This window comes from Staurois parvus, unplaced genomic scaffold, assembly GCF_062004578.1.
Source record: "Staurois parvus isolate SC_StPar_1 unplaced genomic scaffold, SC_StPar_1.0 ptg001455l, whole genome shotgun sequence".
Taxonomy (NCBI): Eukaryota; Metazoa; Chordata; class Amphibia; order Anura; family Ranidae; genus Staurois; species Staurois parvus.
In genome coordinates, this window is record NW_028319251.1 from 6,422 (window position 1) to 32,097 (window position 25,676).

Genomic DNA, 25,676 nt, shown 5'->3' on the forward strand with positions numbered 1-25,676 from the left:
TGAGTTCCTCTGCGGTTTTTGATGGGCCAGCCCACTGATTCTGTCGGGACAGAGGGCTTTTCAGAGCAATGCTGATGGTTTTGGGAGCCGAGCACAGAACCCTGCAGCGCCCGCCCCCCCCCCCCCAATCACCGGTCATCATAGAGAAGCACAGAGACCCAGTGAAAAAGAAAAAGGTATGCAATAAAAACAGCTGGGATTTATCCCGGGACTTGGATGGCAATAATCAGATTGGGGAGCTGCATTCCTTATCAGAGTCTTCCGGGTGGTTGTGGCCGGTTCAGTGAGCCGATCTCCTCCCACATCTCCTCCCACACGGCCAAGGTCTCTGCATTTCACACCATCTGACATCCCAGCCTGGCTGCGGGGGAGGGGTGTACTGCTCCGTGTAAAGGAAGGCACAGTCCCACTTCTCCTGTCCTGGATGCCGGGTGTCATTCTCGGTATCTGTCCTTATTCTGTATGTATGGACTCTGCACAGTCCCACTTCTCCTGTCCCGGATGCCGGGTGTCATTCTCGGTATCGGTCCCCATTCTGTATGTATGGACTCTGCACAGTCCCACTTCTCCTGTCCTGGATGCCGGGTGTCATTCTCGGTATCTGTCCTTATTCTGTATGTATGGACTCTGCACAGTCCCACTTCTCCTGTCCCGGATGCCGGGTGTCATTCTCGGTATCGGTCCCCATTCTGTATGTATGGACTCTGCACAGTCCCACTTCTCCTGTCCTGGATGCCGGGTGTCATTCTCGGTATCTGTCCTTATTCTGTATGTATGGACTCTGCACAGTCCCACTTCTCCTGTCCCGGATGCCGGGTGTCATTCTCGGTATCGGTCCCCATTCTGTATGTATGGACTCCTGATACAAAAGTGCTTTCCTGCCCCTCCCCCAATGTATCTTGCACCTTATTGTTATCCAATGGTTGAGGGAAGTGGTCTGGGATCGGCGGAGGGGACTGCAGAGCGACTGGCGGAGGGGACTGCAGAGCGACTGGCGGAGGGGACTGGCGGAGGGGACTGGCGGAGGGGACTGCGGAGCGGACTGCAGAGCGACTGGCGGAGGGGACTGCAGAGCGACTGGCGGAGGGGACTGGCGGAGGGGACTGCAGAGCGACTGGCGGAGGGGACTGGCGGAGGGGACTGCAGAGGGACTGGCGGAGGGGACTGCGGAGCGGACTGCAGAGCGACTGGCGGAGGGGACTGGCGGAGGGGCCTGCAGAGCGACTGGCGGAGGGGACTGGCGGAGGGGCCTGCAGAGCGACTGGCGGAGGGGACTGCAGGGGGACTGGCAGAGGGGACTGCGGAGCGATTGGCGGAGGGGACTGCGGAGGGGACTGCAGAGCGACTGGCGGAGGGGACTGCGGAGCGATTGGCGGAGGGGACTGCGGAGCGATTGGCGGAGGGGACTGCGGAGCGACTGGCGGAGGGGACTGCGGAGCGGACTGCAGAGCGACTGGCGGAGGGGACTGGGGTCAGTATGCAGACTGGTTATTACTGGGAAGGAAGTTCAGACAAAGTTGACTTGAGATCTAAAAATATCTTTTTTTTTTTTTCTGAAGTGAGTGCGGCTAAAACTAGACCGTGCGGTAAGGGCTATTAATAGCGCGATGGGTGCCGATCGCCATCTTTACTCCTGCAGAGCCACACCAACCGAAGAATCTCCATCATCCATCACATCCGAGGACGGGGGCGGGCCGCCAGCGAGGCAGACTGAGGTGACCTCCTTAGGTGGCCCCTGGTTGGGATAGAGGCCCTGGGGCCGGATTGTCCTTCTTGAAGATTCTCTCCTCTGATTGGACGATGACGCGGTCATTGGTTGCTGTAACCGTTTCCCAGCAACCAAAGGGGAGACGGGGCAGAAAAAAACATCCACCTAAATGTCAATTAACCTAGGTACACTTTTGCCTGGGAGTGCCTGATGCCTGCACCCCCCCCCCCCCGTGGTTCTGTCCCGTGGTATCAAGTTGTCAGTTCTGTAAACCCGGACTGAGGAAGTTCTAGTGTTTCAGTTTCAGTTTTCCCTTCCATTATACCATGTCTGCCTAGGTGGCTTGAGCCCTGGTAGACAACTCGATGCCTCCAGGCCGGGGCGACTGTCAGCCATCATTTCTCTGAGGGCATCACCTCCGAGGTTAGGCTGCCTTTATATTGTAATCCGGGTTCACTTTATCCTCCATGTTACTTTAGGGTGCGGGAAATGAGCTTGTGGTTCAGTGTCATTCAGGGAGCATCCTGTGGGGTTTTTGGGGTTCAGTGGCTTCTGCTGTATTTTAAGGCAGCTGTATCTTCCAGAACCTTGTGTTACCTTCTGAGATGACCCCGGGGTGCACTGCGCCCACTAAACCAAAGGATTACTTGGTAACCTACAGCAATTAATAAGAATAGAGATGAATTCAAACTGGTTGCACTTGGGTACCTCACTTACCTCACTGTATTCACGTTTTGGCTACAGAGACCAGGAGCTTAGTGGGGTTTGTCTGGATTGGCAGAGCAGGAGTTGTAAATGTAGCTTTTTCTCCATCTAGGTCAGTTGATAGTCTCCCTACAACTCAATCTTCTCTTCATCTATTCATAAAGGTCCCCCAAGGTTCCATCATCAGACCCCTTGTGGTCTCCATCTGCACCTCCTCCCTAGCTCACTTGATAGACTCCCTGCAACTCAATGTTTCCATCTCCTCTTCATCTTTCCATAAAGTTCCCCCAAGGTTCCATCCTCAGACCCCTTGTGTTCTCCATCTACATCTCCTCCCTAGGTCACTTGATAGACTCCCTACAACTCAATGTTTCCATCTCCTCTTCATCTTTCCATAAAGTTCCACCAAGGTTCCATCCTCAGACCCCTTGTGTTCTCCATCTACATCTCCTCCCTAGGTCAGGTGATAGACTCCCTACAACTCAATGTTTCCATCTCCTCTTCATCTTTCCATAAAGGTCCCCCAAGGTTCCATCATCAGACCCCTAGGGGTTGATATACTAAAACTGGAGAGTGCAAAATATGATGCAGCTGTAAATGCTAGCCAAAAAAAAAACCTGGAAGCTGATTTGTTTCTATGCAGTTGCACCAGATTTTGCACTCTCCAGTTCTGGTAAATCAACCCCCTTGTGTTCTCTGTATACACTTCCTCCCTAGGTCAGTTGATAGACTGCCTGCAATTTAGTCTTCTCCTCTTCATCTATTCATAAAGGTCCACCAAGGTTCCATCCTTAGACCCCCTGTGTTCTCCATTTACATCTCCTTCCTAGGTCAGTTGATAGGCTTCCTACAACTCAATATTTTTGTCTCCTCTTCATCTTTCCATAAAGGTCCCCCAAGGTTCCATCATCAGACCCCTTTTGGTCTCCATCTGCACCTCCTCCTTAGGTCAACTCCATCTTCTTTTTCTCCTCTTCATCTTTCCATAAAGGTCCCCCAAGGTTCCATCCTTCAGACCCCCTGTGGTCTCCATCTGCACCTCCTCCTTAGAGCAACTCAATCTCCTTGTCTCCTCTTCATCTTTCCATAAAGGTCCCCCAAGGTTCCATTCTCAGACCCCCTGTGTTCTCCATCTACATCTCCTTCCTAGGTCAGGTGATAGGCTCCCTACAACTCAATATTTTTGTCTCCTCTTCATCTTTCCATAAAGGTCCCCCAAGGTTCCCCCTGTGTTCTCCATCTACATCTCCTTCCTAGGTCAGGTGATAGGCTCCCTACAACTCAATATTTTTGTCTCCTCTTCATCTTTTCATAAAGGTCCCCCAAGGTTCCGTCATCAGACCCCTTGTGGTCTCCGTCTGCACCTCCTCCTTAGGTCAACTCCATCTTCTTTTTCTCCTCTTCGTCTTTTCATAAAGGTCCACCAAGGTTCCATCATCAGACCCCTTGTGGTCTCCATCTGCATCTCCTCCTTAGGGCAACTCAATCTTCTTTTTCTCCTCTTCATCTTTCCATAAAGGTCCTCCAAGGTTCCATCCTCAGACCCCTTGTGGTCTCCATCTGTACCTTCTCTCTGGGTCAGGTGAAAGAACGCCAGTGCTTCCCGAACTATCTCTGTGCTGTCCAACCCTCCAAATTTACCAAGTCTGAATATCATTTGGACCTGCCCTAAACCACCAATTCAATTTGCATCTAATCCGACAGGCCCTTGTGCTGTGTTGGCGGATCTAAGAGAGCTTTAGAGCACAACTATTATTATTCAGGATTTGTATAGCACCAACGGTTTGCACCACACTTTACAAAATGAAGATTAAAGAGTGGGAGATGGAGACAAAATTACTCTCCATGTCCTCGTGAACAGGGTTTTACTGGTGCCACACCCCTTAATGGAAATGTAATTAACGAGACCCTAAGCAAGAACAACTAATGGGGCTTTAAGGGTACCAAACCATATGAATCAACATTGGTTATACAAAATAACATAAAGACAATTAGTAAAAATTGAACACGACAGGTGGAACATGACCGTCAAACACATAGAAGATCATAAAATTCAATTAATGAAAAGGACAGAACTACAAACAGTAGCCCAGCCACAGTAGTTGCCACCGATGTCCAAGACGCAGGGAGGACATCATGGGCATCGGCTACAAATCACCGCTAGCTACAACCTCAAAACATGAAGGCTTATTTGGGAGTAGTTGCTGACACCTGAACCAATGGTGTCGCATCGTAGGTAGCAAAGGACATAATGGTACATAGCTTCAGCCTAAAATCATGAATTGGTACTTAGTCGATATTTCGACTCCTAGAAGGATGGTGCTGCATCGTAGGTATCAATAGACGTATTGGTACATAGCTTCAGCCAGAACCACGGATAAGTACTTGGTTGATATTTCCAACGTGTTTCACGGGACAATGCCCGCTTCTTCAGGGAAAACAAAACGCAAATTCCTACAATAAAGCAAAAATAGAACCAAGAGCATATAATCAATATGAAACATTACAAAAAAATGAAACAAAACAACAAAAATAAAAGGCTTAACGGCAATTACCAGTTGCCAACACTGACACCCTCCCAGATAGCCCATCTAGGACCTGTCAGTCGTATCTGGATGGAAAGAGGGCCTCCAACTAATGAAGAGTCATCGTCGGTCAAGAGGAGATGTCAATCCACTTCTACACAGCAGGAATGTCATTCTAGGAAATTACAAAGTACATTGGTCAAAAATTAACCCCCAAGACTCCCAACTACACCCCCTACTCACCATAAAATATGAACCCCAAGACTCCCAACTACACCCCTACTCCCCATAAAATATGAACCCCAAGACTCCCAACTACACCCCTACTCCCCATAATATATGAACCCCCAAGACTCCCAGCTACACCCCTACTCCCCATAAAATATGAACCCCCAAGACTCCCAGCTACACCCCTACTCCCCATAATATATGAACCCCCAAGACTCCCAGCTACACCCCTACTCCCCATAAAATATGAACCCCCAAGACTCCCAGCTACACCCCTACTCCCCATAATATATGAATCCCCAAGACTCCCAGCTACACCCCTACTCCCCATAAAATATGAACCCCCAAGACTCCCAGCTACACCCCTACTCCCCATAAAATATGAACCCCCAAGACTCCCAATTACACCCTACTCCCCATAAAATATGAACCCCCAAGACTCCCAACTACTCCCCATAAAATATGAACCCCCAAGACTCCCAACTACACCCCTACTCCCCATAAAATACGAACCCCAAGACTCCCAACTACACCCCTACTTCCCATAAAATATGAACCCCCAAGACTGCCAACTACACCTACTCCCCATAAAATATGAACCTCCAAGACTCCCAACTACACCCCTACTCCCCATAAAATACGAACCCCAAGACTCCCAACTACACCCCTACTCCCCATAAAATATGAACCCCCAACTACACCCCTACTCCCCATAAACCATGAACCCCCAAGACTCCCAACTACTCCCCATAAAATATGAACCCCCAAGACTCCCAACTACACCCCTACTTCCCATAAAATATGAACCCCCAAGACCCCCAACTACACCCCTACTCCCCATAAACCATGAACCCCCAAGACTCCCAACTACTCCCCATAAAATATGAACCCCCAAGACTCCCAACTACACCCCTACTCCCCATAAAATACGAACCCCAAGACTCCCAACTACACCCCTACTCCCCATAAAATATGAACCCCCAAGACCCCCAACTACACCCCTACTCCCCATAAACCATGAACCCCCAAGACTCCCAACTACTCCCCATAAAATATGAACCCCCAAGACTCCCAACTACACCCCTACTTCCCATAAAATATGAACCCCCAAGACTCCCAACTACACCCCTACTTCCCATAAAATACGAACCCCAAGACTCCCAACTACACCCTACTCCCCATAAAATATGAACCCCCAAGACTCCCAACTACACCCTACTCCCCATAAAATATGAACCCCCAAGACTCCAAACTACACCCTACTCTCCATAAAATATGAACCCCCAAGACTCCCAACTACACCCTACTCCCCATAAAATATGAACCCCCAAGACTCCCAACTACACCCCTACTCCCTATAATATATGAACCCCCAAGACTCCCAACTACACCCTACTCCCCATAAAATAACCCCCAAGACTCCCAACTACACCCCTACTCCCCATAATATATGAACCCCCAAGACTCCCAACTACACCCCTACTCCCTATAATATATGAACCCCCAAGACTCCCAACTACACCCTACTCCCCGTAAAATATGAATCCCCAAGACTCTCAACTACACCCCTACTCCCCATAAAATATATGTAGTTGTAGCCACCAGTGATTTGTAGCTGGTGCCCACGACGCCCTCCCTGCATCTTGGACATCGGTGGCAACTACTGTGGCTGGGCTGTTTGTATTTCTGTCCTTTTTCATTCATTGTATTTTATGATCTTCTATGTGTTTGGCGGTCATGTTCCACCTGTTTGGTGGTTTTTTTTAACCTAATAAAGGTGTTTAATTTCTACTAATTGTATTTTTATATTTTTGTATAACCAATGTGGATCCATATGGTTTGGTACCCTTAAAGCCCCATTAGTTGTTCTTGGTTAGGGTCTCATTTATTACATTTACAAAATGAAGATAGACCGTAGTTACAATACAATTTGGTACAAGAGGAAACCGAGGGCCCTGGTCCTAGGAGCTTACAATCTAGGAGGAAGGGTATAACTATGGAATGTATGTGTGTGTGTCTCTTTAAGAGCAGAGATCCATTGATTGAACACTGGGTGATATCAAAGATCTGTGTGTGTATGTCTGGACTTGTATCTGCTGGATGGCTGGACATTGCCCAAAGCCATGACCTCTGGCTGCTCCAGCCATGGAGCAGATACAAGTTTGAGGAACACCCCCCCCCCCCCCCCCCCCACTGGGTCCTCACTGAGCCTGTGCCTGCAAGACGTCACTCTTGGCTGCATGTAAACAGGAAAGTGAAACTGTTCCTTCACTTACATTTTTGTTTGTTTTTCGTGAGATCCATCGGCTGGTCTACCAGACACCACGAAGTCTGCCTGTTCCACCTCTTACCTGCCAGGCTGGGTGGGTGCGATTGTCTCTCCCAGGTTTGCTGTCACATTTCTGTCATTTTTGAATTCTGTTTTTCGGTGAGACACTCCTTTGTAAGATTCCTCCCGGTCTGAACCGATGCTGAAGCTGCAGCTTTTCTCATTGCAGCACTGATGGTGGTGATGAAGGAAGGTTCCTCAAACCAGAGATCGGGGTGAGAACCTGAAACCAAGAGCGAGAGTCTGCAAAAGGTAAGAAACTGCAACAGTGTTGCTGAAATCCTTGTCATGTATGTGGGGGTGGTGATGGTGGGGGTTGGCGGGGGTGGTAATGGTGGGTGTGGGGGTTGGCGAGGGTGTTTATGGTGGGGGTTGGCGGGGGTGGTGATGGTGGGTGTGGGGGTTGGCGGGGGTGGTGATGGTGGGTGTGGGGGTTGGCGGGGGGGGTGATGGTGGGTGTGGGGGTTGGCGGGGGTGCTGATGGGGGTGGGGGTTGGCGGAGGTGCTGATGGGGGTTGGTGATGGTGGGGATTGGCGGAGTTGGAGATGGCGGGGGTGGGGGTTGGCGGGGGTGGTGCTGGTGTGGGGTTGGGGGGGTTAGTGATGGTGGGGGTGGGGGGTTGGAGATGGTGGGGGTTGGCTGGGGTGGTGATGGTGGGGGTGCGGGTGGTGATGGTGGGGGTTGGCGGGGGTGGTGATGGTGGGGGTTGGCGGGGGTGGTGATGGTGGGGGTTGACAGTGGTGGGGGTTGGTGATGGTGGGGGTTGACGGGGGTGGTGATGGTGGGGGTTGGTGATGGTGGGGGTTGACGGGGGTGGGGGTTGGTGATGGTGGGGGTTGGCGGGGGTGGTGATGGTGGGGGTTGGCGGGGGTGGTGATGGTGGGGGTTGACGGGAGTGGGGGTGGTGATGGTGGGGGTTGGCGGGGGTGGTGATGGTGGGGATTGGCGGGGGTGGTGATGGTGGGTGTGGGGGTTGGCGGGGTTGGTGATGGTGGGTGTGGGGGTTGGCAGGGGGGGGTGATGGTGGGGGTTGGCGGGGATGGTGATGACAGGGATGGGGGGTTAGGGGTGGTGGTGACGGTGGGGGTTGGCGGGGATGGTGATGGAGGTTGGCGGGGGTGGTAATGGTGGGTGTGGGGGTTGACGGGGGTTGGTGATGGTGGGGATTGGCGGGGTTGGTGATGGTGGGGGTTGGCGGGGTTGGTGATGGTGGGGGTTGGCGGGGCTGGTGATGGTGGGGTTGTTGATGGTGGGGTTTGGCTGTGGTTGTGATGGGGATGGGGGGGTTAGGGGTGGTGGTGACGGTGGGGGTTGGCAGGGTTGGTGATGGTGGGGGTTGGCGGGGATGGTGATGATGGGGATGGGGGGTTACGGGTGGTGGTGACGGTGGGGGTTGGCGGGGATGGTGATGGTGGGGATGGGGGGTTAGGGGTGGTGGTGATGTTGGGGGGGATACATACATACATGGCTACCTACATGTGCCCTTGCAATGTGTGCGTGTGGAAGGGATCTCCTGGTTTTGGTACTGTATGTAACGGCAAGGAAGCACATTTTTTGTGGATTGAGTGGTGTCAGCCCTGCCCAATTGTCTTTTGCTAAAGCACTCCTTCCATCCAGATGTCTTCCTCACCTGATCATAGACACGAATTGACTTGTAGAAGAGAACTGGGAGGGCTAATTAGAGTCTTAGGCCGGCTATACATGGGTTGATTTCCAAACGATTTTTCGTTCGATAGTCGGCCGATTTTCGCTCTGTTAGTGGGGTCAGTGGCACCGGCTGATTTTCATGGTTCCTCCCCATTTAGTTTATCGAACGTGCTGGAAAATTCGTGATAAGCTACTGATTTTCAAAATCATTGGTGGCGCCATCGGATTACAGAACGAACGATGTTTTAGAATTGCAATGGAAAAATCGTTTGGAATGCGACCCGTGTATGGCCTGCTGTAGAGATAACACAGGAATTCCCATTTCTGACGCAATCGTCTTTCTCTTTGTATCTATAGTAACGCAGAATTCTCAGTTTCTGGTGGAGATATTTGTCCCGCTGCGAGGATTCCTAGCATGCCAAACCAAATATTGTGAATGTTTGCTGCATCTTCCGTGTGCACCGCACCAACCCGTCTAACCGCCCCGTCCTCTATTCTCACATCCGTCATTGTAAAAGCGGTAATAAACACAAACCGCCATTCTGTCGCAGCTCACCAATTCTTAGATGTGGCGGCTGCATTTGTTTTCTTTTTTTTAGGCTTTCTTTCCTTTTTTTTCACCTCGTGATCCAGCCAGCAAGTCTGTTGCTTTTTCAACTGAACAAGCTGTTGTTAAGGGGGCTTCCACACTACTCCATTGAAAAATAGTGCATGTGCGTTTTTATGAATTTCTGGTGCATTTTCTGGTTGCCTGACTGCAGCTGCGAAACATGAACATGTGACAAAAACAAAACTGCACCCACGACTCATTTTTGATGCGTTTCCGCCATTTTCTGGTTGCTCGACTCCTGGTATGCACCTGTGAAACATGAATGTGACCCAAAAATTTGCCAAATATGCAACTGCAGTGCGTTTTTGATGCGTTTTGCTGCATTTCCTGACTCGCAGCATGCAGCTGTGACCATGTGACTCAAAAAAGTGCCAAAATCACAACCGTGTTGCGTTTTTTGATGCGTTTTTTTTCTGATGCGTTTTCTGATTGCCTGACCGCAAGCAACCACCTGTGAAGACATGGTCTTGTGACAAAAAATGAGCCAAAAACATAACTGGTGCATTTTTGATGACTTTGTTTTTTAGTGCTTTTTCTGGTTGCCCGACTCCCAGCATGCAGCTATGGAACACACAGAGGGGGAAAAGGACTTGAACCCCTGCAGATTGTGTATGTTCGCCCACTTACAATGAAATGAAGGATCTATAATTCTGATCACAGGTGTATTTTAAAGGATAGAGACAGAATATCAACCAAAAATCCAGAAAAAATACGATACAAATGTTATAAATGAAGTTGCAGTTCGGTGAGTAGAATAAGTATTTGATCCCCAAGAAAAACATGACTTAGTACTTGGTGGAAGAACCCTTGTTGGTGAGCAGAGGTGAGACGTTTCTTGTAGTTGGTGGAGGAACCCTTGTTGGTGAGCACAGAGGTGAGACGTTCCTTGTAGTTGGTGGAGGAACCCTTGTTGGCGAGCACAGAGGTCAGACGTTCCTTGTAGTTGGTGGAGAAACCCTTGTTGGTGAGCACAGAGGTGAGCTGTTCCTTGTAGTTGGTGGAGGAACCCTTGCTGGTGAGCACAGAGGTGAGTCGTTCCTTGTAGTTGGTGGAGGAACCCTTGTTGGCCAACACAGAGGTGAGTCGTTCCTTGTAGTTGGTGGAGGAACCCTTGTTGGTGAGCACAGAGGTGAGCTGTTCCTTGTAGTTGGTGGAGGAACCCTTGCTGGTGAGCACAGAGGTGAGTCGTTCCTTGTAGTTGGTGGAGGAACCCTTGTTGGCCAACACAGAGGTGAGTCGTTCCTTGTAGTTGGTGGAGGAACCCTTGTTGGCGAGCACAGAGGTGAGACGTTTCTTGTAGTTGGTGGAGGAACCCTTGTTGGCTAGCACAGAGGTGAGACGTTCCTTGTAGTTGGTGGAGGAACCCTTGTTGGTGAGCACAGAGGTGAGACGTTTCTTGTAGTTGGTGGAGGAACCCTTGTTGGCGAGCACAGAGGTGAGACGTTTCTTGTAGTTGGTGGAGGAACCCTTGTTGGCGAGCACAGAGGTGAGACGTTTCTTGTAGTTGGTGGAGGAACCCTTGTTGGTGAGCACAGAGGTGAGACGTTTCTTGTAGTTGGTGGAGGAACCCTTGTTGGCGAGCACAGAGGTGAGACGTTCCTTGTAGTTGGTAGAGGAACCCTTGTTGGCGAGCACAGAGGTGAGACGTTCCTTGTAGTTGGTGGAGGAACCCTTGTTGGCGAGGACAGGTGAGACGTTTCTTGTAGTTGGTGGAGAAACCCTTGTTGGCGAGCACAGAGGTGAGATGTTTCCTTGTAGTTGGTGGAGGAACCCTTGTTGGCGAGCACAGAGGTGAGATGTTTCCTTGTAGTTGGTGGAGGAACCCTTGTTGGCGAGCACAGAGGTGAGACGTTTCTTGTAGTTGGTGGAGGAACCCTTGTTGACGAGCACAGAGGTGAGACGTTCCTTGTAGTTGGTGGAGGAACCCTTGTTGGCGAGCACAGAGGTGAGACGTTCCTTGTAGTTGGTGGAGGAACCCTTGTTGGCGAGCACAGAGGTGAGACGTTCCTTGTAGTTGGTGGAGGAACCCTTGTTGGCTAGCACAGAGGTGAGACGTTCCTTGTAGTTGGTGGAGGAACCCTTGTTGACGAGCACAGAGGTGAGACGTTCCTTGTAGTTGGTGGAGGAACCCTTGTTGGCGAGCACAGATGTGAGACGTTCCTTGTAGTTGGTGGAGGAACCCTTGTTGGCGAGTACAGAGGTGAGATGTTTCTTGGACTTGGTTCCCAGGTTTGCACACATCTCAGGAGGATTTTGGTCCACTCTTTGCAGATCTTTAAATCCTTAAGGTTTCTTGGCTGTCGCTTGGTGACTCGAAGTTTCTGCTCCCTCCATAATCTATGGGATTAAGGTCTGGAGACTGGCTAGGCCACTCCATGACCTTAATGTGCTTCTTCTTGAGCCACTCCTGTGTTGCCTTGGCTGTATGTTTTGGGGCATTGTCATGCTGGAAGACCCATCCATGACCCATCTTCAGTGTCCTGGCTGAGGGAAGAAGGTTCTTATCCAAGATTTTACAATACATGGCCCCTCAATGTGGCAAAGTCGGTCTGTACCTTTAGCAGGGAAACGGCCCCAAAGCATAATGTTTCCACCTCCATGCTTGGCTGGAGGGATGGCGTTCTTAGGGTCATAGTCAGCATTTTTCTTCCTCCAAACACGGCGAGTCAAGTTAATGCCAAAGATCTCAATTTTGGTCTCATCTGACCACAGCATTTTCTCCCAATCCTTCTATGAATCATTTAGATGTTCATTGGCAAACCTCAGACAGGCCTGTACATGTGCCTTCCTGAGGAGGGGGACCATGTAGCCGCTGCAGGATTTCAATCCATGGCAGTGTATTATGTTACCAATGGTTTGTTTGGTGACTGTGGTCCCAACCACCTTGAGATCATTCATAAGCTCCTCCCGTGTAGTTCTGGGTTGATCTCTCACCTTTCTCATGATCATCCTTACCCCATGAGGTGAAGTCTTGCATGGAGCTCCAGACCGAGGGCGATTGATGGTTATTTTGTATTTCTTCCATTTGCGACTAATCGCTCCAACAGTTGTCTCCTTCTCACCAAGCTTCTTGCTGAAGGTCTTGTAGTCCATTCCATCCTTCTGCAGGTCTACAATCTTGTCCCTGACGTCCTTTGACAGCTCTTTGGTCTTGCCCATGGTGGTGGTGAGGTTTGAATGAAAGAGAGAGATTCTGTGGACGGGTGTCTTTTATACACATCATGAGTTGTGGTGAGGAGAACCTTCTTACATTGACAGGACTAATCTGTGCACCACCTGAGCACATCGCCAGTCTGTGGGAGCCAGAATCATTGGTGGTTGGTAGGGGATCAAATACTTATTGTACTCACTGAACTGCAACTCCATTTATAACATTTGTATTGTGTGTTTTTTTGGATTTTGGTTGATATTCTGTCTCTATCCTTTAAAATACACCTGTGATCAGAATTATAGATCCTTTATTTCATTGTAAGTGGGCAAACTTACACAATCTGCAGGGGTTCAAGTCCTTTTCCCCCTCTGTATGTTCCATAGCTGCATGCTGGGAGTCAGGCAACCAGAAAATGCACTAAAAATTAAAGTCATCAAAAATGCACCAGTTATGTTTTTGGCTCATTTTTTGTCACAAGACCATGTCTTCACAGGTGGCTGCTGGCGGTCAGGCAATCAGAAAACGCATCAGAATGATAAAAACGCACCACGTTTGTGATTTCGCCACATTTTTTGAGTCACATGTTCACAGCTGCATGTTGCGAGTCAGGAAATGCAGCAAAAACGCACTGCAGTTGCATTTTTGGCAAACTTTTGAGTCACATATTCATGTTTCACAGGTGCATACCAGGAGTCATGCAACCAGAAAAATGGCAGAAACGCATCAAAATTGTGTCCCGGCTGCGGCTTTTTTTTTTTTTTTATCACACGTTCATGTTTCACAGCTGCAGTCAGGCAACCAGAAAATGCACCGGAAATGCATAAAGACGCACATGCATTATTTTTCAGTGGAGCAGTGTGGAAGCCCCCTTAACTGATACAACAACTTGTTCCGTTGAACAAGCAACAAACCTGCTGGCTGGATCACGAGGTGAAAATAAAAAGGAAAGAGAGCCTAAAAAAAAGAAAACAAATGCAGCCGCCACATCTAAGAATTGGTGAGCTGCGACAGAATGGCGGTTTGTGTTTATTACCGCTTTTACAAAGACGGATGTGAGAATAGAGGACGGGGCGGTTAGACGGGTTGGTGTGGTGCGCACGGAAGATGCAGCAAACATTCACAATATTTAGTTTGGCATGCTAGGAATCCTCGCAGCGGGACGAATATCTCCACCAGAAACGGAGAATTCACATAGGGGCGATTTGGAATCACAGCAAAATGTACATTCATCCCAAACGCGATGTTTTGTATATATAATATATATATATAAAAAAAAATTATATATATAGATATATATATTATAAAATATTACATTTTATATTATAAATCTAATGTAATAATGTAATAAAAAAAAATATAAAATATATATATATATTTATGAACCTAAAGCCTCGCCTCCCTGCTTCTGGAACCCTTTAAAGTGCTGAGAGGCGCCGGCGCCAAGGGGTTAAGTTGATCACAGTTCACATTTGTATAGGGTTTCTTTAGCACCGGCTGCACCCATCATTGCTTATCCATTTACAACACTTCGATATATATATATATATATATATATATATAATGTGATTAAACTCTTGGCGCTGGCCAAACGCAAATGTTCGGCCTCCCGGCGTCTGAGCCTAGACGCTGAGCGGCCGCACATTTGCGTTCTATTAAAAAAAAAAAAACGTGCTGGGAGCACACGCTCCCGGCACACGTTCGGTACTCACGGAAAGGTCCAGATCTCCCCTTTTGATTGGGACCTTTCCCGATCACGTGACAGCGAATCACGGTGGTCACATGACCCTAATACCCCGCCTCTCGGCTTCTGGAACCCTTTAAAGGGCAGGGAGGCGCCGGCGCCAAGGGGTTACGTTGATCACAGCTCACATTTTTATGGGGTTTCTTTAGCACCGGCTACACCCATCATTACAACACTTGGATGTATAGAGGACCAAAAGGAACAACAAAAATTATTCAAACGCCATTTTAGCTGCTTATTACAAATGGAAAAATACAATTCTATTAAAAGACACCTATATTAACTTATAATTGTATATATTTATATACGCATAATAATAATCGCCATTACTAGTGTGACGGACCTTACTCTGAGACACTCATCTACTTACTTGGGATGTAATTGAACACTTTTATTGCTGTTCTGATGGAGGAGATAGTGAGGATCACATTGATCCCTATACATTATTCCCTCCTTTTGATCCTCACTAATCATCCATCTCGCTCCTAGCACACGGATGTGCCCTGGAGGGCTGATTCTTCACTTTCATTATTCTTTATCACACATTTAGTTTTTAACAATTACAATGCAGAGACAAGGGACATGTAGTCCAGCTGATTCACACATGACCATCAGAGAGGCTGCAGAGGACATCCAGGTTCTCTACATTTTTTTAGCCTTCTTCTGACCAGCTGCCCATCACTAGACCCACCACCCTTTACCATTCACTGGTTGAGGAATCCCATGTGATGGGAGTGACTTTTGGGGGTGGGGGGACCCCTGTATCATCTCCCCAAATTCCTCTTATGTGTAAAGGCACCCTGTGCCTGTTAGGGGGTACAGGGTGGTCTGTCCTGATATTGTGTAGACATGTATAGGTTTGGTGTGGGGGTTGTTCATTGTTCACTGCCATGTGCTGCATCCCATTGTTCTATTGTGTCTTGCTTGCCAGCAAACTATGCATGTGTTCCCCTATTGTCTACTGCCACATGGTGTATCCCTTTGTTCTACTATGTGTCTAGGTTTGGTGGGGGGTGTTTCTGGCAGCCTTTCCCTCCAGATGGGATGGCCTGTGATGTGTTTCCTGTTCCTGGTTGTATTTCCCCGCCCTGTGTATATATCTTGTGTTTGTAAAAATAAATCCGTTGACTTCATGTCTTAAGAAGAGCCTGGTGCTGTCTTATTTCCTGTATGGTCAGCGGTGGTGTCCGGGAATCTGTGTTCGGACAGGGAAGCAAGAGTATAACAGAAATACCCAAGTGCGGTCTGGGCCCGGTTCCGTTACACCCCATAGCATGACCCTCAGAGGCGGCGAGCTCTATGATACTTGTTCTGTCGCTCCAATCTAAGCATTGAAAGTGTGATCTCTGTAATGTACAGTTGTGATGAGATAGCGATAACTTCAATCTTAGTTGAATAACACAGGCAGTGACTCAATCCAGATGACATCTTGTAGATCTTGTGAAGTTTATTCCATAAACTGAGAGAATCTTACAACAATGAACATCGGATAGGTCACAAGATCCTAATGAGATCTACTTCATGAGGCTTGAAGCTTGAGGTGCATTACTGGGAAAATGAATAAAAGGGTGGGGCTATCTATACAGCATGAACTAAACCAAAGGAAAGGGAGGAGCAGAGACTAAATACAAAGAACACTTAAAGGCATGTGACAGTCATGTGAAACATGACAATACCTTCTTTTACTTGTCTCTCACAGTCATGGCTCTCCACCTTCTGTGTCCTTTTTGCCGCTCTGCCCTTCCCCAGTGGATGTTACCAAGGCTTCCTTAATAACTTTCCTAGAGGTGGACAACATCCCATCCTTGTCCTTGACCGGGACATATAAGTAGGCTAGACCCGCCTGTATGTTGGAGGAATACCTCCTCTCGCCATCCTTTCCTTCCTCCACAAGGGTCTGATTATAATTAATGACATCACTATGTGAGCCCTGGGGAACCTCCTTATCCAGTGCACATCTTCCCTCATTCTCCTCACTAGGGTCCATACTTGATCTCATGGACCTTAAATCATTACCCCCCAGGTGTATAATCACTGCATATGGGTGTGGTTGGTTATAGGGTACTGCTTCGATCACGAGATCTCGTAGATCTTTCCACTATGACCATGGTCTCCCCTCCCACCTTATCCTGGCCCCTTGCTTTTCCTATCCCAGATTCTCTAGGCCCCTCCAAGGAGCCCTAGCGTATGCTCTATTGATATATGAATGTCCGACAATTAATGTTTTTTTTTTTCCAATTTCTTGTTGTATCCGGGGCCATGGATTGGGGTCTTGACTCCGTCCACCACTAGTTGCCGGTAGGTCAATTAATGCGGGTTCAGTCCATTCTATTTCAGGACACGTCTGGTGAGGAACTGTGATTGGAGGGCTTTGGGCACCGTCAAGCTGAGGCTTTTCGATCTCCATTTCATCATTTAGGTTCAGGCTTGATTCCTGTATCTCTTATTCCAGGGGACGCTGATAGTTCAGGGAGTGCAGCGAATGTTAGGTCAGGGCCTGGCTCATAGGTGACAGCTTAGGTATCTCCATTTCTTCTATGCCGCGCTCCATTGTTCCTTTGAACGGAAGCAACAAATACATCTGAATTTTTCTTAAATTTCAGTTGTTTATATGTCTTGTTGGAAACTAATATACTTGGCTTTATAGCACACAAGCAAACTCATCATCACCCCCAGCATCATCCCTCCTATTCCTAATAATCCTACTAAAAATGTGTTAAACACTGTACCAATCCCCCTGAATAGTGGTGCACCGAAATGAAAATTCTGGTGCCGAAAACGAAAATTCAAAATGCATTTGGCCGAAATGCGCAGTTTTTAATAATGAATATATATTTTTTGGAAAAAAATACTTTGATTAAAAAATATATATATACCCCAATTGTTTTGTAAAATATGTAAGAGGATGTTGTGGCGAGTAAATAGATACCCAACATGTCACGCTTTAAAATTGCGCATGCTTGTGGAATGGCGTGAAACTGCGGTACTTAAAAATCTCCATGGGGGATGCTTTAAAAATTTCTCCAGCTTAGCAGTGTGATGTTACAGAGGAGGTCCAGTGCGGGAATTATTGCTCTTGCTCTGATGTTTGTGGCGATACTTCACATGTGCGGTTTGAACACAGTTTACCTATGTGGGCGTGGCCTACGTATGCGTTCACCACTACGTGCGCACCGGGGGACGGGAGCACTTTAAACTTTTTTTTTTTTTAAAAAATGTTTTTTTTCTTGCACTGTTCCTTTTAAAAAAAAATTGTAATCACTTTTATTCTTATCACAAGAAATGCATGCATCCCTTGTGATGAGAATAATTAGTGACAGGTCCTCTTTATGGAGAGATATGGGGGGACAATGAGACATAATTAGTGACAGGTCCTCTTTATGGAGAGATATGGGGGGACAATGAGACATAATTAGTGACAGGTCCTCTTTATGGAGAGATATGGGGTCAATGAGACATAATTAGTGACAGGTCCTCTTTATGGAGAGATATGGGGTCAATGAGACATAATTAGTGACAGATCCTCTTTATGGAGAGATATGGGGGGGTCAATGAGACATAATTAGTGACAGGTCCTCTTTATGGAGAGATATGGGGGGGGGGGGGGCAATGAGACATAATTAGTGACGGGTCCTCTTTATGGAGAGATATGGGGTCAATGAGACATAATTAGTGACAGGTCCTCTTTATGGAGAGATATGGGGGGACAATGAGACGTAATTAGTGACAGGTCCTCTTTATGGAGAGATATGGGGTCAATGAGACATAATTAGTGACAGGTCCTCTTTATGGAGAGATATGGGGTCAATGAGACATAATTAGTGACAGGTCCTCTTTATGGAGAGATATGGGGTCAATGAGACATAATTAGTGACAGGTCCTCTTTATGGAGAGATATGAGGGGGGGGGACAATGAGACATAATTAGTGACGGGTCCTCTTTATGGAGAGATATGGGGTCAATGAGACATAATTAGTGACAGGTCCTCTTTAGGGAGAGATATGGGGTCAATGAGACATAATTAGTGACAGGTCCTCTTTATGGAGAGATATGGGGGGACGACGACAATGAGACATAATTAGTGACTGGTCCTCTTTATGGAGAGATATGGGGTCAATGAGACATAATTAGTGACAGGTTCTCTTTATGGAGAGATATGGGGTCAATGAGACATAATTAGTGACAGGTCCTCTTTAGGGAGAGATATGGGGTCAATGAGACATAATTAGTGACAGGTCCTCTTTAGGGAGAGATATGGGGTCAATGAGACATAATTAGTGACAGGTCCTCTTTATGGAGAGATATGGGGTCAATGAGAAATAATTAGTGACAGGTCCTCTTTATGGAGAGATATGGGGGGTCAATGAGAAATAATTAGTGACCGGTCCTCTTTATGGAGAGATATGGGGTCAATGAGACATAATTAGTGACAGGTCCTCTTTATGGAGAGATATGGGGGGGTCAATGAGATATAATTAGTGACAGGTCCTCTTTATGGAGAGATATGGGGGGGGGTCAATGAGATATAATTAGTGACAGGTCCTCTTTAGGGAGAGATATGGGGGGGGACAATGAGACATAATTAGTGACGGGTCCTCTTTATGGAGAGATATGGGGGGGTCAATGAGACATAATTAGTGACAGGTCCTCTTTATGGAGATATGGGGGATCAATGAGACATAATTAGTGACAGGTCCTCTTTATGGAGAGATGTGGAGTCAATGAGACATAATTAGTGACAGGTCCTCTTTATGGAGAGATATGGGGGGGTCAATGAGACCTAATTAGTGACGGGTCCTCTTTATGGAGAGATATGGGGGGGTCAATGAGACATAATTAGTGACAGGTTCTCTTTATGGAGAGATATGGGGGGGTCAATGAGACCTAATTAGTGACGGGTCCTCTTTATGGAGAGATGTGGGGGCAATGAGACATAATTAGTGACAGGTCCTCTTTATGGAGAGATATGGGGTCAATGAGACATAATTAGTGACAGGTCCTCTTTATGGAGAGATATGGGGTCAATGAGACATAATTAGTGACAGGTCCTCTTTATGGAGAGATATGGGGTCAATGAGACATAATTAGTGACAGGTCCTCTTTATGGAGAGATATGGGGGGGTCAATGAGATATAATTAGTGACAGGTCCTCTTTATGGAGAGATATGGGGGGGTCAATGAGACATAATTAGTGACAGGTCCTCTTTATGGAGAGATATGGGGGGGTCAATGAGACATAATTAGTGACAGGTCCTCTTTATGGAGAGATATGGGGGGGGTCAATGAGACATAATTAGTGACAGATCCTCTTTATGGAGAGATATGGGGGGGTCAATGAGACATAATTAGTGACAGGTCCTCTTTATGGAGAGATATGGGGGGGTCAATGAGACATAATTAGTGACGGGTCCTCTTTATGGAGAGATGTGGGGGGGGGTCAATGAGACATAATTAGTGACAGGTCCTCTTTATGGAGAGATATGGGGGGGTCAATGAGACATAATTAGTGACGGGTCCTCTTTATGGAGAGATATGGGGGGGTCAATGAGACATAATTAGTGACGGGTCCTCTTTATGGAGAGATATGGGGTCAATGAGACATAATTAGTGACAGGTCCTCTTTATGGAGAGATATGGGGTCAATGAGACATAATTAGTGACAGGTCCCCTTTATGGAGAGATATGGGGGGTCAATGAGACATAATTAGTGACAGGTCCCCTTTATGGAGAGATATGGGGGGTCAATGAGATATAATTAGTGACAGGTCCTCTTTATGGAGAGATATGGGGGGGTCAATGAGACATAATTAGTGACAGGTCCTCTTTATGGAGAGATATGGGGTCAATGAGATATAATTAGTGACAGGTCCTCTTTATGGAGAGATATGGGGGGGTCAATGAGACATAATTAGTGACGGGTCCTCTTTATGGAGAGATATGGGGGGGTCAGTGAGACATAATTAGTGACAGGTCCTCTTTATGGAGGGATATGGGGTCAATGAGACATAATTAGTGACAGGTCCTCTTTATGGAGAGATATGGGGGGGTCAGTGAGACATAATTAGTGACAGGTCCTCTTCATGGAGAGATATGGGGGGGTCAATGAGACATAATTAGTGACAGGTCCTCTTTATGGAGGGATATGGGGTCAATGAGACATAATTAGTGACAGGTCCTCTTTATGGAGAGATATGGGGTCAATGAGACATAATTAGTGACAGGTCCTCTTTATGGAGAGATATGGGGTCAATGAGACATAATTAGTGACAGGTCCTCTTTATGGAGAGATATGGGGTCAATGAGATATAATTAGTGACAGGTCCTCTTTATGGAGAGATATGGGGGGGTCAATGAGACATAATTAGTGACAGGTCCTCTTTATGGAGAGATATGGGGGGGTCAATGAGACATAATTAGTGACAGGTCCTCTTTATGGAGAGATATGGGGGGGGTCAATGAGACATAATTAGTGACAGGTCCTCTTTATGGAGAGATATGGGGGGGGTCAATGAGACATAATTAGTGACAGGTCCTCTTTATGGAGAGATATGGGGTCAATGAGACATAATTAGTGACAGGTCCTCTTTATGGAGAGATATTGGGGGTCAATGAGACATAATTAGTGACAGGTCCTCTTTATGGAGAGATATGGGGGGCTCAATGAGACATAATTAGTGACAGGTCCTCTTTATGGGGAGATATGGGGGGGTCAATGAGACATAATTAGTGACAGGTCCTCTTTATGGAGAGATATGGGGGGGTCAGTGAGACATAATTAGTGACAGGTCCTCTTTATGGAGGGATATGGGGTCAATGAGACATAATTAGTGACAGGTCCTCTTTATGGAGAGATATGGGGGGGTCAATGAGACATAATTAGTGACAGGTCCTCTTTATGGAGAGATATGGGGGGGTCAATGAGATATAATTAGTGACAGGTCCTCTTTATGGAGAGATATGGGGGGGTCAATGAGACATAATTAGTGACAGGTCCTCTTTATGGAGGGATATGGGGTCAATGAGACATAATTAGTGACAGGTCCTCTTTATGGAGAGATATGGGGGGTCAATGAGACATAATTAGTGACAGGTCCTCTTTATGGAGAGATATGGGGTCAATGAGACATAATTAGTGACAGGTCCTCTTTATGGAGAGATATGGGGTCAATGAGACATAATTAGTGACGGGTCCTCTTTATGGAGAGATATGGGGGGACAATGAGACATAATTAGTGACGGGTCCTCTTTATGGAGAGATATGGGGGGTCAGTGAGACATAATTAGTGACAGGTCCTCTTTATGGAGAGATATGGGGTCAATGAGACATAATTAGTGACGGGTCCTCTTTATGGAGAGATTAGGGGGGGGTCAATGAGACATAATTAGTGACAGGTCCTCTTTATGGAGAGATATGGGGGGGTCAATGAGACATAATTAGTGACAGGTCCTCTTTATGGAGAGATATGGGGGGGTCAATGAGACATAATTAGTGACAGGTCCTCTTTATGGAGAGATATGGGGTCAATGAGACATAATTAGTGACGGGTCCTCTTTATGGAGAGATTAGGGGGGGGTCAATGAGACATAATTAGTGACAGGTCCTCTTTATGGAGAGATATGGGGGGTCAATGAGACATAATTAGTGACAGGTCCTCTTTATGGAGAGATATGGGGTCAATGAGACATAATTATTATTATACAGGATTTATGGCGCCAACAGTTTGCTCTGCACTTTACAATATAACGGGAGATAATACAGTTCCATACAAGAGGGATAGGAGGGCCCTGATCCTGGGAGCTTACAATCTAAGAGGGAGGGGCTAGTGGTACAAAAGGTAGTAACTGGGGAATGGGCTGGTTGGAGGAGTAGAAGATTCCATTATTAGCGGAGGGCAGGAGAGGCTTCCCTGAAGAGATCGGTTTTCAGAGATCGCCTAAAAGTGAGCAGAGTAGGCGATAGTCTGATAAATTGGGGTACAGAGTTCCAGAGGATGGGGGAGGCTCTGGAGAAGTCCTGGAGAGGAGCATGGGAGGAGGAGACAAGGGAGCTAGAGAGTAGGAGGTCTTGTGAGGAGCGGAGTTTAACTGCTTCTTAGCACTCCATCAACGCAGCACTCACGCAAACGCTGCACCCCATCAGTGACTGTGCCCCCCATCAGTTATCTCCCCCCCCATAAGCTGTTCTGAATTTATAGGTAGATGGTCAAATGAGCATTCTTCTCCGCCCCAATTAGGAACTGCTAAGGATCACATGAATAGGGGGGGTTTTCAAACACATCAGACACAGACTACAGTCCTCAAACGAGTGCAGCTTGAGGTGAGAACTACATACAAGAATATATCTACACTAGTTGTTCTGAAATGAAGAGGAGTCAATGCGTTGTTGTAGTGAAGAGTGGAGTGAAGATGGGAGCCGTTACCCAGTGACAGCCGCAGTCAGTATAGATCGGGCATTTGCTGGACGGTGTCTGATCTCCATGTTTGATATGAAGTATCTTGAATGGGACTTTGATTGTTCATTGTAATATTTACAAATATTCAGCTGGATTTCTGTCATCTGTAACAAATATCTTTATCCCAATAAATGCATCTCTCTGGAAAAGAACTATTGGTTGTGTGGGAAACTTCTGTTTGAACTTTCATTTAAATAAAAGTGGGCTAAAAAAGGCCTCAAAAAAAGAAAGCGAGTAGCTGTGTGCATTTAAAAGCTCTACCACTTTGAAGCAAGTTCCCACAATATATATATATACAGTCATGGCCGAAATTGTTGGCACCCTTGATATTTTTCCTGAAAATCAAGTATTTCACACAAAAAAGGTATTGCATTAACACATGTTTTGCTATACACATGTTTATTCCCTTTGTATGTATTGGAACAAATATAAAACAGAGGCAGAAAAGCAAATATGACATAATGTCACACAAAACCCCAAAAATGGGCTGGACAAAAGTATTGGCACCCTTAACTTAATATTTGGTTGCACACCCTTTGGAAAACATAACTGAAATCAGTCGCTTCCTATAACCATCAATAAGCTTCTGACACCTCTCACCCGGAATTTTGGACCACTCTTCCTTTGCAAACAGCTCCAGGTCTCTCTTATTGGAAGGACACCTTTTCCCAACAGCAATTTTAAGATCTCTCCACAGGTGTTCAATGGGATTTAGATCTGGGCTCATTGCTGGCCACTTCAGAACTCTCCAGCGCTTCTTTGCCATCCATTTCTGAGTGCTTTTTGACGTATGTTTGGGGTCATTGTCCTGCTGGAAGACCCAGGATCTTGGACGCAAACCCAGCTTTCTGACACTGGGCCCTACAGTGCGACCCAAAATCCTTTGGTAATCCTCAGATTTCATGATGCCTTGCACACAGTCAAGGCACCCAGTGCCAGAGGCAGCAAAACAACCCCAAAACATCATTGAACCTCCACCATATTTTACCGTAGGTACTGTGTTTTGTTCTTTGTAGGCCTCATTCCGTTTTCGGTAAACAGTAGAATGATGTGCTTTACCGAAAAGCTCTATCTTGGTCTCATCTGTCCACAAGACGTTTTCCCAGAAGGCTTTTGGCTTACTCAAGTACATTTTGGCAAACTGTAGTCTTGCTTTTTTATGTCTCTGTGTCAGCAGTGGGGTCCTCCTGGGTCTCCTGCCATAGCGTTTCATTTCATTTAAATGTCGACGGATAGTTCGCGCTGACACTGATGCTCCCTGAGCCTGCAGGACAGCTTGAATGTCTTTGGAACATGTTTGGGGCTGCTTATCCACCATCCGGACTATTCTGCGTTGCAATCTTTCATCAATTTTCCTCATCCGTCCACGACCAGGGAGATTAGCTACAGTGCCATGGGTTGCAAACTTCTTGATAATGTTGCGCACTGTGGACAAAGGCAAATCTAGTTCTCTGGAGATGGACTTGTAACCTTGAGATTGTTGATATTTTGCCACAATTTTGGTTCTCAGGTCCTCAGACAGTTCTCGTCTCCTCTTTCTGTTGTCCATGCTTAGTGTGGCACAGACAGACACACAATGCAAAGGTTAAGTGAACGTCTCTCCTTTTTATCTGCTTTCAGGTGTGATTTCTATATTGCCCACACCTGTTACTTGCCCCAGGTGAGTTTACAGGAGCATCACATGCTTGTAACATTCTTATTTATCCGCAGTTGTGAAAGGGTGCCAATACTTTTGTCCAGCCCATTTTTGGAGGTTTGTGTGACATTATGTCGAATTTGCTTTCTTTCCTCCCTTTTTTTGTTTTGTCCCAATACACACAAAGGGAATAAACATGTGTATAGCAAAACATGTGTTAATGCAATACGTTTCGTGAGAAATACATGATTTCCTGGAGAAATATCAAGGGTGCCAACAATTTCGGCCATGACTGTATGTGTATGTGTGTGTGTATATATATGTGTATGTGTGTGTGTATATATGTATGTGTATGTGTGTGTGTGTGTGTATATATGTATGTGTATGTGTGTGTGTATATATGTATGTGTATGTGTGTGTGTATATATGTATGTGTATGTGTGTGTGTATATATGTATGTGTATGTGTGTGTGTGTATATATGTATGTGTATGTGTGTGTGTGTATATATATATGTGTATATATGTGTGTGTGTGTATGTATATATATGTGTGTGTATGTATGTATGTATGTATGTGTGTATATATATATATATATATATATATATATATATATATATATATATACACCCTGGTCATCCGGATTTATGTTTTATGGATTGTTGTCCCTCTCTCGGGAAAGAAAAGCTATAGTTGTCTTTTTAAGACAATACAGTGAATATATGAACAACAAAGAAGCTCTTCCCAAAGCTGCCTGCCAGTATGGTATTAAGATGTCTGTGCCACGATCAGGGGTTGGCCTTGAAGACCAGTTGCTATAGCAATGGAAAGGCTCACCTGAAACCAGCAGGATAGGTACACAGGCAGGTCACCGTGGCGGAGGAGTGGGCTCAACTGAGGTGCGGAGTCTAAGTACCAACCGGTGTTCACCAGAGCTCCTGATG

At 46.6% G+C, this 25,676-nt stretch overlaps 1 protein-coding gene across 29 annotated transcripts in view; it reads left to right on the plus strand.

The window, feature by feature from the left end:
* The first annotated feature begins 7,426 nt into the window (after positions 1-7,426).
* LOC149435880 (PC-esterase domain-containing protein 1A-like) overlaps positions 7,427-25,676 on the plus strand; it is a 120,564-nt gene continuing 102,314 nt past the window's right edge. For 28 of the 29 annotated variants that reach the window (XR_016308357.1, XM_089662303.1, XM_089662320.1 and 25 more), the window contains exon 1: positions 7,654-7,747. The gene's annotated coding sequence lies outside the window, so the exon portion shown is untranslated. Of the gene's footprint in view, positions 7,553-7,653; positions 7,748-25,676 lie in introns of those variants that run through there. The other variant, XM_089662304.1, reaches the window with a different exon arrangement.